This window comes from Diceros bicornis, chromosome 7, assembly GCF_020826845.1.
Source record: "Diceros bicornis minor isolate mBicDic1 chromosome 7, mDicBic1.mat.cur, whole genome shotgun sequence".
Lineage (NCBI taxonomy): Eukaryota > Metazoa > Chordata > Mammalia > Perissodactyla > Rhinocerotidae > Diceros > Diceros bicornis.
This window is the reverse complement of record NC_080746.1, coordinates 37,009,992-37,025,421: the sequence shown is the minus strand read 5'-3', so window position 1 is coordinate 37,025,421 and position 15,430 is coordinate 37,009,992. Positions and strand designations below refer to the sequence as shown.

At 36.6% G+C, this 15,430-nt stretch overlaps 1 long non-coding RNA gene across 1 annotated transcript in view; it reads right to left on the bottom strand.

The window, feature by feature from the left end:
- Window positions 1-738: 738 nt before the first annotated feature.
- The window catches only part of LOC131408513 (uncharacterized), a 213,314-nt gene continuing 198,622 nt past the window's right edge, over window positions 739-15,430 (bottom strand). Inside the window, exons 4-5 of the long non-coding RNA XR_009220778.1 lie at window positions 12,320-12,388; window positions 739-2,190 (exon numbers count right to left, since the gene is read on the bottom strand). This is a non-coding gene — a long non-coding RNA (uncharacterized LOC131408513). The remainder of the gene's footprint in view (window positions 2,191-12,319; window positions 12,389-15,430) is intronic.

Sequence of the window (15,430 nt, the reverse complement as noted above, 5' to 3'; positions counted from 1 at the left end):
TACCAGGTGATACCTACCTGGTGGTCAAAGGGCTTACTTTGCTGTTTTTTATTCTCTCAGACCTCACAGTCCAGCACTGCCTGTTGTCTAACATCTGAAAGCTGTTGTTTCCTATGTCGTGTTCATGTTCTTTTTGTTTACAGTGAGAGGGCTTGTCTAGTACCAGTTACACAGTCACAGCCAGATGTGGAAAGCACCATTTACTTTTAACATAAATTATAGAGGGAGATATGTAGAGGAGATGATCTGGGGGAAAAATCACTTAGGTATTATGAATGGAGGGGTTCTGCGGCAAATCCTTTTGTGGAGTCCCTGGCACCTGAGAAGTCATTTTGCCTAGATGTAGTCAGATTTTACTGCCTCGAAACAAGGGAGGAGAGTAAAGATAGACATAATGGAATGGGTGGGGGGGGGTTGTTTTTCCTAATGCGTAGAGCAGAGTAGTTGTAATCCAATATTAGGCCTTTCTATGGGAGAGGGCTAGCTTCTAAAGGGTAGGCAACTTCAGGCATATTTTATTCTTCCAATCACATGAAGGTAAAACATTTCAAAGAGAGTAAACTGACCAGAGACAAGAAAGAGTGATGTTGTATGGAAGCTAATCTTGTAACCTGCCTGCTTGTCACAACAAAAGCTTTATTTACTGGACCATGACCTCAAATTGCACTCTACTCTGAACTTAATAGTTGTCCTTCTTTTTGGGGAGAGGGAGAGGAAAACCGTGAGATGTTCTGGGAAGACAAACTTTTTATTTATACTTTTATTGTTACAGTTTCTTTTAGTACTTGTCCTAACTCTAACCAGTTACCAAGGCCCATCAACTATGAGTCCAAAATATTTTCAAATCCATCCACCCCTTCCCATCAGTACCCTATTTCAGACCACAACCATTCCTCATCTGGATTACTCCCACAACCTTGATCATCTGCTTCCTGGGATCATATAGCAGAACTCAGTATATCCCAGTTGTTTTTCAAACTCTAAAGTGCTTATGGATCACCTGTGAATCTTGTTAAATGCAGGATCTGAAACTGTAGGTCTGGTGTAGTCTAATATTCTGCATTTCTAACAAGGTCCTTACTGATGCTGATGCTGCTGATCCATGGGCCACACGCTGAAAAGCAAGTGTAATCTCTTCCCTAGGCAGCAACATTGCAGACACTGCTCCATAATTCCCAGTTTCTGTCAACACTACTGAAATTCAGCAGTAGCCCAAGACCCTTTACTGCATTCTGTTCTGAATAAATTTATATTACAATACAAAAACTCTTAGAATCTCAAGGGAGGCATTCCTTGTTTTTATTACTGGCCATGTGTATCATGAGACAGGGACTACGAGAAACTGCTTGCAATATCAAGTCTCATGCTCAGTGGATTTGCCCACCAATACTACCCATAGGTGTGGACGAGACAGGGTCATTGCATTGCTATACTCATCATCACCGTTTCCTCACCCAAGATCTCAAATACTATAAATAAGACTTGCAATCTCTTTTCTGAAGCAATGCAGGGCATTCCTCCATTAGCTACTAAGGAGACTGGAAAGAAACTGAACTCCACCAGGTTCTTTCAGGAATGGCTTTCCTAGGGTAGAGACTAACCATTTGAAGTCTTCTGTTTAAGCCGTTGACAATCCTACCAATAACCCTTGCCAAGTAATAATTATACAATTTTTTTTTTTTTTTTACTTAGTAACAACTTTGAAACAGGCACAGGACTTATGTATTATTTCATTTAATCTTCGAAGCAATTCTACGAGGGTTTCCTTTTTTATATCTGCTTTGCAACTGAAGACACATAGGCTTAGGAAAGTTAAGTAACTCACCTGAGGTCACAAATCTAATGAAGCAAGGCTTTGGAACTCAGTGTAAGGAACCTCTAAACCCACGCCCTCAGTCCTAGCCCCATAACATGCCTCTCTTGTCTGTTTGCATCAAGTCTGTGAGACTCCTTTTCCTCTGATGACAATGGGACTGTTCCCCAGTTTGGTCAGTATTGACTCAGAATGTGGCCTGGGAGTGTGTGTGCACATTGGAGGTCTTGGTTTTTTTCTGGTGAGGCTGGCATGGCAGGAGGCAGCCAGGATTGATATCTGGTCAGACATGGGGGAATTCTTAATATCAGCTCTTCCGTCCACTGGTCTCCGATTGAGGCAAATTATTCAGTCTCTCTAAACTTCAGTTTCCTTACCTGTAAAATAGAGATAAAAATATATTCCTTAAAGAAATTTTGTGAGAAATGAATAGTATAATGTAGGTTAAATACCTAGTACAAAGTCGATTAATGGTATGGGTTATATTTTTAACTTCATTTCTGTTTATATTCATGTGTGCTTGAATGATCAGTTTCTGATAGACACATAATACAATCTCTGATTATAATTTTTTTTTTTTTTGAGGAAGATCAGCCCTGAGCTAACATCTGTTGCCAATCCTCCTCTTTTTGCTGAGGAAGATTGGCCCTGGCCTAACATCCATACCCATCTTCCTCTACTTTATATGGGATGCCGGCACAGCATGGGTTGATAAGCGGTGTGTTGGTCTGTCTCCGGGATCCAAAACTGTACACCCTAGGCCGCCGAAGCAGAACGTGTGAACTTAATCGCTGCGCACCAGGCCGGCCTCTGTAATTTTTGATTTATCTCTTTTCTACATAATTGTTAGCCATTATTTTGAGAATGCAAAGTTAGGTGTATGTATGTTTATGATGGCTATACGTCTTCTTGTTCATTGCTCCTTTTTATAATATATACCAAATCTTCTCTGTCTCTTCTGACATCTTTTGTCTTAAAAATCTCTTTGTGTCAATTATTATTTCCATTCCAGCTTCTTTTCATATATCTTTGATATATCACTTTTTGTCTTTTTGTTTTTAATCTTTCTGGCATAATCTCTTAATGTTTGACATTATTTGAACTATGTTTTTACTTTTTAAAAATCACATCTGTGTGTATTTGTCTTAATAAGTGATTAAACACTTTTACTATAAAAGTATTACGATTTATTTGACATTTTACTTATATATTCTATTTATTGTAATCTTTTTTCCCCTATTTCTCCCCTTTTCTTTTTGATAAATGATATTTTCTTCACTGGATATAAGGATTAGTAATTTTATTTTTATTTCTCATGTCGTTGCTATTAATTGAAGATCTCGTCATATTTATTTACTGCCACAACCTTATTAAATACCTCATCATCTATATCTTCCTTCTTCCAACTCAAGTAGTTCAGTCCTTTGTTATGTGTCCTTTTTTCTCCCCATACCCAATCACCAAAAGCTCTTTGTCTTTAATTCTATTTCTTATATATATTATTTCATTTTTCTGTATTTGGTCTTACCTTTATTATAAACACCAATAAATTTCATTAAAATAAGTGAGCACCCTTAATTCATATATCTCTTGTACCATTTCCTGTGTCTCTTATTATTTTAGTATTTCCTCTTAAAAGTGTTTTACTTCAAGTGGCAAATGATTTGAGACATTTTATGACTGAAAATATTTTTTATTACAGTTTTACATATGATAGAAAATTTGGTTCAAGATTATTTTCCTTCAATACAAAAAAATCTCCATTTTCTTCTCACATCTAGGATTACTAGTGACAATTCTGATGCCTCTCTGATTCTTGTTCTTTTAGAGGTAACCTGCTTTTTCTCTTAGAAGCATTTAGAATTTTCTCCTCTTCTTTGACATTTAAAAAATATCCCATAATATGTCTAAATTTGAATTTTTCTCCTGTCTGACAGTTTCAGTTCAGTTCTCTTTTATCTTTAATACTGGCTTTTTATCCATTATTTTTTCATCTATTTTCTCATACCCATTTTTAATTTTCTGTCTTTTTAGGATGCCTAGTGTGTACTTGACAGTTTAAATTCTGTCTTCTATATCTTTTAGTGCTCATGTTATATATTTTTTAGTCTCTTCATTCTCTTCTTGTGTCTTTTGGGCTAGAGTTTCATTCTGCTCTTTGAACCCAATGGTATTTTTTTCCCCCAAGCTGTATCCTTCTCCTACTTATTCTATATATTTCCTGACCTTAATTAATGCTTTAATTCCTCATTTCAATTAGTATATTTTATACCTAATACTACAATTTATTTTACTTATGATTTATTTTTCTTATGTCATAATTCCAATATCTTCCCTTATTTTCTTTTTTATGTGAGGAAGATTGGTCCTGAGCTAACATCTGCCAATCCTCCTCTTTTTGCTGAGGAAGACTGGCCCTGGGCTAACATCCATGCCCATCTTCCTCCCCTTTATATGGGACACTGCCACAGCATGGCCTGACAAGTGGTGCGTCAGTGCACGCCTGGTATCCGAACCAGCAAACCCCGGGCCACCGCAGAGGAGTGCACACACTTAACCGCTTGCACCACCAGGCTGGCCCCTTCCCTTATTTCCTTTTGAATGTTCATTATGCATATTCTAAATTATTGGTTCCTGTGTTTCAATAATTCTATTTTAAATAGTATATGGTATTCAGGGTTTTTTTGTTTTTGTTTTTGAAGTAGGGGACTCCTTAGAAGTCTAAAGTGTTCTCATTTGAGCTTCTAAACTCCTGTTCCCCTAGGAGTGTCGGCTGCTCTGTTGGTTACGTGCATTGAGGAAGGACCCGAGGTCAGACCCAGTCCTGGTGAGTTTAAGGATAGGGCAGAGAGCTTCATAAAGTACCAAATCAATTTTTATCACTTCCATTTGTTATCATCCCATGAGAAAAGTAATCTAGCAAGGTTTTAAATCTTTAACCCCCAGCAAAAGCCTCATTGGAGAAGGCAGCGTACAAGAGCAGGGGAGTGCAGAGGAGTGAGCACCCTAGGAGAGCTGGTCAGTCCGCATCTATTTCCACCAGCTCCTCACCCCTGCGTGGTTTTGCTCTGCTCTTACCTCAAAGACCCCGGTATCTGTATCTGTACTGAAAGATACAGCCTGGCACAGCTGATTCCTGCAATGAAGGGTATAAGACTGTCTCATGAAGGTGGGCTAGTGGAGTACAGGATGAAGAATTTTAAAAGCTTTTCCCAAACCAATCCTCTGCTTGTTACCTCATCCCCTCTCTGGCCAGCCTGCAGTCACTTTCCTCTCATATCCTCTTCACATTCACAACAGTTAGTTCAACATAGCCTTCAGTCTCCCGAAGACTTGTTGGATATTTCTGTTTTGTTTTTATTTTTTAACTTATACTGGAATTCATCTTTCCTTGTTTTTTCTATAGTTTCTCTGGAGTTGATTTTGGAAGGGGTAGCTCACATCCTTGCTTGTTCCCCATCTTGGTGGGCACCAAAGTGCTCTGGAATGCTTCTGATCTCTGAATTGATGTCACAAAGTATCTTGCTGGTATCTGCTGCTGGGTGTGGCTCTCGGCCTCTACATATACCCTGTTCTAACTCGCCCACCTCCCTACTCTGCCCATTCCTCACATCAGCTCTCACCGGTACTGCGAACCCTCCGACAATAATATTTCCAAAATATAATACATCTTAGACTTTACTTAAAAAGAAACTGGAGTATAATTTAGCTATTTTTGTAATAACTGTACTCCTATTCATTTGCATTTGTTAATTTTCCCTTGAGAGAAAAGGAGGGGAGGTTAAAGGAATAATACCAAGCCTATTTCACTTTTGTAGTGTGTCAAGCACGTGAATATCATGCTGTGTGTTGGAAGGGTAGGGAGCTTGAAGGTCTCTTTCAGGTTCTTTTTTATAACTGTGGACTCTGAAAATAGTTGAACAACAAGGAAAGTCCTGGAAAATACTGGCATTCATAAATATTCAGAAAGATCTGGTGTCTGTTCTCTGTGGGGATGTGTGGGCAAGAGGAATGGTTTGCCTGAGTGTTGGAGTGTTAAGTCATAATTAGTTCCTGTGCACACACAATAGAGAGTAACAATTGGCAAATGCCTTGCACAGCTGCATTATTGCCTATAAAAAATGGGAATGAAACAAACTCGTATCCAGGGTAAATGAGATAGTGAAGCCCATCTACTGCTGCCTCCAGAAATGATTTTTACTCATCATCAGTAATGAGAAAAATGTCTAAATGGCTTTAAGGGACATTTGAAATTTATGTGATTGGACACTTAAAATTTTTAGAAACATCTAAAATAGCGTAAAAATAACCAAACCTTGAGGTTAAAATATACTTCAGTCCAACCTATAAATCCATGTCAGGAGAGATTTATTTTAGAGCTGTATCTCAAATAAAGTGCTAGTTTAAGCTTTGTAGTCATTCTTTTTTAGAACAAAACAGTAAAAATATTAAGGAAATATACACTTGCCACACTTAAGATGAAAACTTTCTCAGGAGTACCTCAGGATCTGCTGTTGGGTATTGAGATGTCCTAGCTCATAAACACAAACATGTGGTTGGCTTATGCCACTAGGATTATCTCAATGATTCTGTTATTATGACTCTGTGTTATAATTTAGTAATAATAATGTTATCCATTTGTGTTTCAACTTCAAGCTGAGCTCTTCTGTGTAAATATTTCACCACCTGTTGCTTAAATTAATAGCCCACATTCAGGTACATGGAATTTTTTTTGAAATGACAGTTCCAAATCAATTCGCATTGACATTGAAGGAGCTGTAAAGTTGCCAATAAAGGCAAACTTACCAAAAATGAACACTGCTTTTGTTTATACATTACCAAGAATTTTAAATTCTCACTGGAAAACATTCAATTTTCTACTATTGTAAGCCCAGACAAAGGGAGGCTGTGAATTTTTTTCAAGCGCTTATGACCAAAAAAAAAAGAAAAAGAAAAAAATTGTATAGATGAGTTTTGATCTTCTAGAAAAGGGCCTTGCACTTCTGCACTGCTTTTCTCACTGTCCTATGCATTTGGCTAGTCCTTAATTTACTGATATGTGGAGCTTGATCCTTTGAAATCAGAGATACCGTTGAGCCCATTTCTAGCTTTTCATATCATTTTCTTGCATTCTGGCGACAGTCATAACTAATTTCCCTTCCACTCAGTAGAGACGCAGATATTAAAGAACCTTTGCGTTAAGTCCTGCTTTCTCCACCTTCGGGATTGTGATGGCAGCTACCATAGGAGAAGGGTGTGTGTGTTGGTGAGGAGTAGGAGGGAGCTGGAACCTCAGAAAGCTTCTGTTTATATAAACATATTCCTGGCACAGGTTCAGAGACTCTAAATAAGTCTAAACCCTGGCCCTCCAGAAATGAAGCTGACATTTTGTTTGATTAAAAGCCCAATGTAGGAAATCATACGGTATTTGACCCTCTCCCTCTGACTTATTTCACTTTGCATAATACCCTCAATGTCCATCCATGTTGTCACAAATGGCTGGATTTCATCGTTTCTTATGGCTGAGTAGTATTCCATTGTGTATATATACCACATCTTCTTTATCCATTCGTCCCTTGATGGGCACTTAGGTTGCTTCCAAGTCTTGGCTATTGTGAATAACGCTGCAATGAGTAGTAGATAATAACAACAATAAACAAACACATAGGGACAGAGATTGGATTGGTGGTTACCAGAGGGGAAGGGGGGAGGGAGAAGGGTGAAAGGGATAATTCGGTACATGTGTGTGGTGAGGGGTTGTAATTAGTATTTTGGTGGTGAACATGATGTAATCTATGCAGAAATAGAAATATAATGATGTATACCTGAAATTTTTACAATGTTATAAACCAATGTTACTGCAATAAACAAAAAATTAAAAAAAAAAAAAGCCCAATGTAAATAGAATTGTAATTAACTCATTTATTCATTTAACCAACAGTTATAGAATACCTACTCTATCTTCAAAACCCTGAGATAGCCCTGCAGGGGATAGTATGTTGTCTAGGTTACTGTTTCTCCTTTCAAGGACTTGCTGGAAACAGCAGAATATCTGTAGTAAAATATAAACAGCAAGTCACTGGGATTTTGCATTAACTCCCCTCTTCAATTTCTTGAGGCTAGTGTAATAAAATGTTAAAATTCAAACATTACACAAGTGAAATAAAGGGTTCTAATACTTTTAGCACTTACTAATAGAATGGTCACAGCACACCCACGTGCTGAAATGGGCTTTCTCCTTTGCAAATTGAAACATCAATCGCTCCATACATTTCTGGAGTCCATTACTGATATTAACTCATTACATGTGCCGGTGCTTTAAAACTCACGTTCACACAGAAGTTCTCATTTGATTCCTCTAACAGACTTGTGTGGAGGCAGAAGGTACAGAGTTTATAGTTAGGAACATTGGCTCTGAAGCTGGATTATCTGATTCAAATCCCAGTTTCTACCTTTCTTATCCAGTTTAACTTGGGCGAATTCTTTACCCTCTCTAGGTCTCAGTTTGCTTCCAGGAAAGGTAGATGATAATAATAGTATCCAATATATAATGTTGCTGTGGGTATTAAGTGAGTTAATACATAAAAGAATAGTTCCAGTGATCTGAAGCATCCATGTTCTAGCTATGTAAACAGTAACATTTACGTGTTCTCCAGGTTCCACAGCCCATTCAGGCTACATTGTAATTATATCACCACTTACTCTTGGAGAAATGATCTATCTAGTTCTTTGATTTCTCTTTAACCCACTATACTAATTTCTTCCTTAACAATCTTTCTTACCCAAATGCCTGTGATCCCTTGATCTATATATGACCTAGCACCTTATATTCTAATTAGAGATGTCACATTAGCATTCACTCATATGTTAATTCTAGGTAATCAGTAGTGGCTGCCTGGAACCGAGCATTGAGAGGAATTCTAAGGCTCAGGGAAAAAAATAGGTTTCAGATATATTACTGATTTTCCATCAGTCACAGGAGGATGGCGGAGAGCAGAAACATGGAGGTCTTATTTTCCATCCCTGATGAGGTGAGTCCACTTCTTTTATATACAGTAAAAATTATTAGGATTTAGAAAGTTTCATAATTAATCATAATTATACAGTTGATTATTAAATCTTTTGCTATATTCCAATAGGCAATGCAGAAGATGGTATGTGCAGGAAGCTTGGTATTTGGGGTGTAATGATTAATTAGTGTTCATTTCTGGCTCAGTTTAAAGAGATCTTGTAACACAGTGAAACACAGTGAAATGTAAGTGACACCAAAAAATATGTGCCTGTGTCCTCATTAGGGCTTTTTGACAAACCATAAACAAATTTAACATTTAATCTAAGAGAATAGAATGTAAACCTAGAATTTTGTTTTCTATTTATCAAGATCTACAATGTTAACATTACCTAAGGAGGGCAGAAATCATTAATAAATAACTCATTAAGTTGAAAACAAAAATGTCATCATAGTCTCATTTGCTTCATTTATGACCAAATGGATCATTTGGTTAGAACTCAATAAATTTAAGATTTGAGGTAATTCAGACATGCTATCTGGATTTTTTGTTGTGTGAAATGCTGGATGTAACTCTTCCCTATGCTAATTATTAGGGTTTTGAAAGTAAAACTATATACCCCCAAAACAGTATATGAATAGGGAGGTTATTTTTGTTGTTTGTTTCTCTGATGCATGACTTAATTATCAGGATCCATATTAAATTGTAAATATTAAGAAATTTTTACATTTGCAGTTTATTATTATATATTGTGGCCTCTTAGAAATTACAATTTTTAAAAATGTCTTCAATGTTTCAAAGCTGTGGCATTCTTTTTCTTTTTTTTCTGTTATTTTATTGAGGTCATACTGGTTTATAACATTGTGTAATTTCAGGTGTTCATTATTATTTATCAGTTTCTGTATAGACTGCATTGTGCTCACCACCAGTAGTCTACTTTTTCTCCTTCACCATAAATATGTGCCCCTTTACCCCTGTTGCCCACCGCCAAACCCCCTTCCCCTCTGGTAACCACTAATCTGTTCCCTTTATCCATGTGTTTGTTTATCTTTCACATATGAGTGAAATCCCAACAAAAAGAATAAAATATCTAGGAATAAATTTAACTACGGAGGTGAAAAACCTGTGCACTGAAAAATATAAGACATTATTGAAAGAAATCAAAGAAGACATAAAAAAATGGAAAGATATTCCATGCTCATGGATTGAAAGAACAAACATATTAAAATGTCTATACTACCTAAAGCCATCTACAGATTCAATGCAATCCCAATCAGAATCCCAATGACATTCTTCATGGAAATAGAACAAAGCATCCTAAAATTTATGTAGAACAACAAAAGACCCCTAATAGCTAAAGCAATCCTGAGAAAAAAGAACATAGTCATGGCATTCTGAGCTCTTACTTTCGGGTTCTGATATTGTGGTTTCTTTGTTGATGGTCACTTTTTTCATGCTTCTCCTTTTTAGATTTTTCCTATTCCCTGCTTTCTAGTTTACCTTTTACTTGTTTGGGTTTTTTATTAGTGGTTTTTTGTTTTGTTTTTGTTTTTTTTTTTTGGTGAGGAAGAGTGGCCCTGAGCTAATATCCATACCTATCTTCCTTTATTTTGTATGTGGGATGCCACCACAGCATGGTGTGACGAGTGGTGTAGATCTGCGTCCGGGATCTGAACGCATGAACTCTGCGCTGCCAAAGTGGAGCGAGCCAAACTTAACCACTGTGCCACCAGGCTGGCCCCACTCTCTCTAGTTTTTTTGTGGCCTCATATTTACCTCTTCATTTTTGTTTTTAATATTCCTAATCATTATCTACCTCCAAATATGTTTCTAATGATTATCAATCATTCTTACTCATGATACTTTACCCTTTACATTGTTTTACTCTGTGTCAATCTCTATTTCTGGTCTCAAGTAGACAGCAGCTGGTTTATTTTGCAAAGACTATTTTCCTTCATATCATCACCATGGATTAATTAGTAAAGTGGTTTTAAATCTCATATGTATTTATGATTTCTTCAGGCTTTTTTTATTATCAAGGATCGTATTGACTATAGGGAATAGTCATTGCCTTTTAGGCATAAGTCTGGAGTCTTTATTTTTCGCTACAAATGAATGCCCTGATAGAGAATGTAAAACTTATGGGGTTATCTTAAAAGAAATACAGCAATTTCTTTAAATCACATTTCATTTATTTAAACTCCTATTAAACTACAAAGTATGTGAGTATCCTTCGGTGGATGTTTGATATTGCATGTAATTCTAGGCATTATATGTTCCTGGTATATAATAATATTTTGTAATAAATTTATTTATTGGTAAAAAACATGGATTTTATCTGTTTCATTCATTCTTTCAGTCATTCACTCAGAAAAGGTTAATGAAATCCTCTGAAAAGACTTACATAAAAAAGTCTATACTTAATTGTCTTTCCATACAACTAGTTGGCAGACCACTTGGAAATAGATAGACACTTTGATAGATAATTTGAATTCAATTTTTTAGGTGATAATATCTTTTAAAAATATCATGAAACACCAGAGAAAGGACTTCTACCACATTCTGTGCAAGAAAAAAGATGATATTAAGGATTCCAAATGGAGGTTACACCTAAGATGAATTTCAGAGAATAATGGGAATTAGCCAGCCAAACGATGAGGAGGAGGGAGAGGAGAACATTTCAGATAGACACATAAGCAAAGGTACTCTAAGAGAACAAGAGATATATGAGAGAGAGATTGAGAGAGACTACACATAGATAAGTAGCTTGGAATGCTAGATTGATTGGATTTGGTGCATAAGTGTATTTATGTGTTTATCATGGGAGGTGGGATGGGAGAGGAACATGTATCTGAATTAAGGTTTCCAGAACAGGAGAAATAAAGTGTTATACCAAAGTTAAACTCTTCATCTGTGTGTGTTATGTAATAATAATTAACATTTATCTTGTATTTTACCTGTGCCTATCATTCCACTTTCATGATCCTATTTATTACTGAGGAGAATCCTATGAGGCTGGTCTAATATAATTCCCATTTTACCATGAGGAAACTGAAACTTATTTCAGTTAGATTAATTAACTAGATTAATTAACTAGAGTCACAGAATTTGTAAGAGGGAGAAAAGGAACTCAAAAACAGTAAATCTAATTTAGAGCCATCTCTGCCTATGCCTATATCTACTCCTGAACCTATATCTATATTTGTATTCTTAAAGTTTACACTACAATAATGCTTCTTATAGTGAATAAATGTATTCTTTCCATAATGTGATATATAAGGTAAAACTGAAATTTCCTTTTGGGGCACATTAGCCGCTAGAGAGTGATCGTGAGCCCTTGGGCAGAGATAGCTAAGACAGGGAATTAATGCAGTCATTCAGTTCTGGACATATCAATTGCTGATAGAACCCAGACATATGTTTCCTACTGGAATAGTGGCCATATCTTCTATTCAGACAGCATATTGATAAGATGAAGCATTGAAAAGAAATTTACCACTTGCTGATTTCATGTCACTGAAAGACACATCATCAAGAATGGTTCAGTAGGCTGGCCTGTATCAACCTGGTCAGAGTAAAAAAAAAAAAAAAATGCTTAGTAATATATGCATCTTTCTGTCTATCTGCAAACAATTTTTATTTGAGGTTCACATGCATGTGGAATTACACCTAAAACCAGTTGTCATGGAAAGAATTGCTAGTTTATTTTAAACTCAGCAAAGTACATAACTGCAAGTGTACAGTTTGCAAACTCTACACATAAAACCTTAGATATTTAACACCACCTATGCTCCACTAGTCAGAGGAATACTGTGCAAGTGTATTTATTCTTTCCTTGTTCCTTTAAATCATTCCTATTTTATCCAAAGTCACTTGTCTGGCAAGTCTCCGCTGTTGATTCAGAGAAGATGGCATCAGGGTATGTTTTGCCTAGAGCTCTGCTTAGTCAAGATTATAAACATTCATAAGACAGTAAACTTGAATTTCAAATAACAGGAGAAGCAGACGATTATGTATAAATTATACATATAAACTACTTGGTTTCTATCTCTAGATTATTAACCTAGATGAATATGCAGCAATGAGTGTTGCTAGAAATGTACCTGTCATAAAATGGAGGACAAATGTTTTCACATCTGTCATGGAAAGAGACATTTTATCAAGTTTCTCAATAACAATCTGGAGGAACACCAGGAAGTGATTTTGGCAGAGTTGAAATGCTATATCAACAGTGGCAGCCAGTGACATGAAGCAGAAATTCAAGCAAGGCAGACAAGTAGAACAGATCTTGAGAGGCTTTTCTGAAGTAACAATGGTAGTTAAACAGTTTAGAAGTAATGATGGAAAGCTCTTCTATGCCTGAAGGATAACTGAATTAAAGAGTCATAGACATTAGATGTGACAGAGCTCCACTAAGGTCATCTCATTCATTCCCTGCCAGCAGAGGATTATTCCCTATAGCATAGTCTATAGTACAATGGAATAGTGTTTGGAAAAAAGGAGACTAAAATGGTTTCCCCTAGCCTACACTAGATAATCATTGCATATCAGCATCTCTCAAACCACTTATCCTATCCTCTATCCTAGTTAGCAAATTAAAATGATTAATAGATTTGGAGGCTTCAGGTCTAAATAACAAAGGAGGAACCCTCTATACCAAAGTCATGGTGAAAGGCATTGATTTAATGAAAAGGGCTCAATATGAATGGATGAATAACAGAAGAGTTATATACAAAAGAGCCTTTCCCCTAGGAGGACGTGGGGGTTCAGGCACCTATGAGAGCTCACCCGTAGTAAGCATTATTTAAGTAACTCTTTGCAAATCTCTGAAGCTGAAACCTTTAGTACAGGGTTTTAGATGGAGGAAATGCTTTATTCTCTTGCTTGGGAATTGTGTGCCTGTAATGAAAAGATCTCTTAAAGGTGTTGAGGGCATTAAGAATTGAATAACTGATTGTGGGCCTCATAAAGGGTAATTGCTATGTCCTGTTGAATGCACAGTATCCTGAGAACAGTGGGTAGGAAGTTAAATGCAAAGGGCAAAGTGCTATGAAATGGGCCAAGAAGTGACTTTCAACAGTCCAAGATCTGGCTTTAGCCTCAGTTTACTTTTCCAAGGGCTTGTTTCCATATTAAGTCTCATTTTTCTAACCTTTCCTTCATAGCTATTAACTTTACAAACCACAGCATCTGGCAAGCTGTATTCTGTCCCCCAAATAAAAAAAGACGTATGTTAAGAGGCAGGAAGAGTGAGAAGCCTTTCCTTACTGAGATCCCCAAGTCTCCCTAGCTATGAATGTGTTTTGTACTTCAGGCTGTGTAAGAATGAGAGCCAGCACAGCATACACAGCCAGGTGATTCCAAATCTCCTATCCTCAATGAGCCAACTGGCTCTCAACATATCAGAGAAAGAAAAGGGCAAAAGAAGGCCTTCTCAGAATATCTCTGGACATTATCTGGTAAGCCTCTGCTCTGAAGGATCAGCTCATTGTAGAGAGCATTGTGTTGGGGTCGGATCTGCATAGACCCCTATGGAGTATGGACTGGCCGTACTAAAATGATGTGTGTGTATCTTGAGTAAGACGCAGCCCTTTCCACATGTTTCATGGTGCTGCTGCTGTTATTGTTTTTCTCTTGGCGTCAGATGACTAGATCTTGCATCCTAGTCTGTCACTGATTCACTGAGGCAAGTCACTTGTCAGTATTAGTTCTCCTCCAGAAATGGAGATAATTACAACTGCTTTATATTTCTCACCATTTATGAAATTTATAAACCATAAAATGATATCTTTAAACTTATCAGATTTAGAATTTTTATGCATTGTGTGTTCCTGCTCATTTCCAATATTTTTGCTGGCAAAAGAGCTACCTTGTTTCCTTCCTGGTTGCCAATCTGTTAATCTGCTCAGGGATCAACTGTGCACTATTTACTTTGTGCTTATGTTGTGCTCAAAACTGTGCTTAGCACAATATGCTGAACTTCAGTTTAAAATGTCCCTTAGTTCCATATTCTCAATAAAAACAATGGGCTGCATATTTCCCTTGTTTAGGGATGTTTATCATTTTTACATTCTCTGACTTTAGTTTTTATTGAGTTATACTAATTCTGAAAAATGGGATGGAGCTTCTCTTTAAACTTTTATGATGCATAGTTTGGAATGTGCCTTCTCCTTTAAAGAGACATTTATTTTGCTCCTTAACATTAGAAGGACTTTTTGACCATCTCTATGTGTAATAATTCTATTTATTCTTTAAGACAGTTACAATATAATTTTCTTGTGAGGTTTTATTATATGACTTTGTAATAAGTATTTGGATTCTAGAGTCAGAAGACATGAGTTTGAATCTTGGTCAGGTCCCCTATTAACAGTGCAAATTTGGACAAGATGCTTAGACTGTCAAAACCTGGTTTTTTTTTAGGTAAATGAGAGTGACAGTAGTACCCATCATATGGGACTATAAGAAATAATGTGTTTTAAAGTGCTGTGCGAGAGTATGTTACCTAATAAGTGCCCAATAATATATTAATTGTATCAATATATTTTCTTCTATACTTCACTGCTGTTCAATTATAGCATATATAAGTATTTGTATATGTGTATAACAC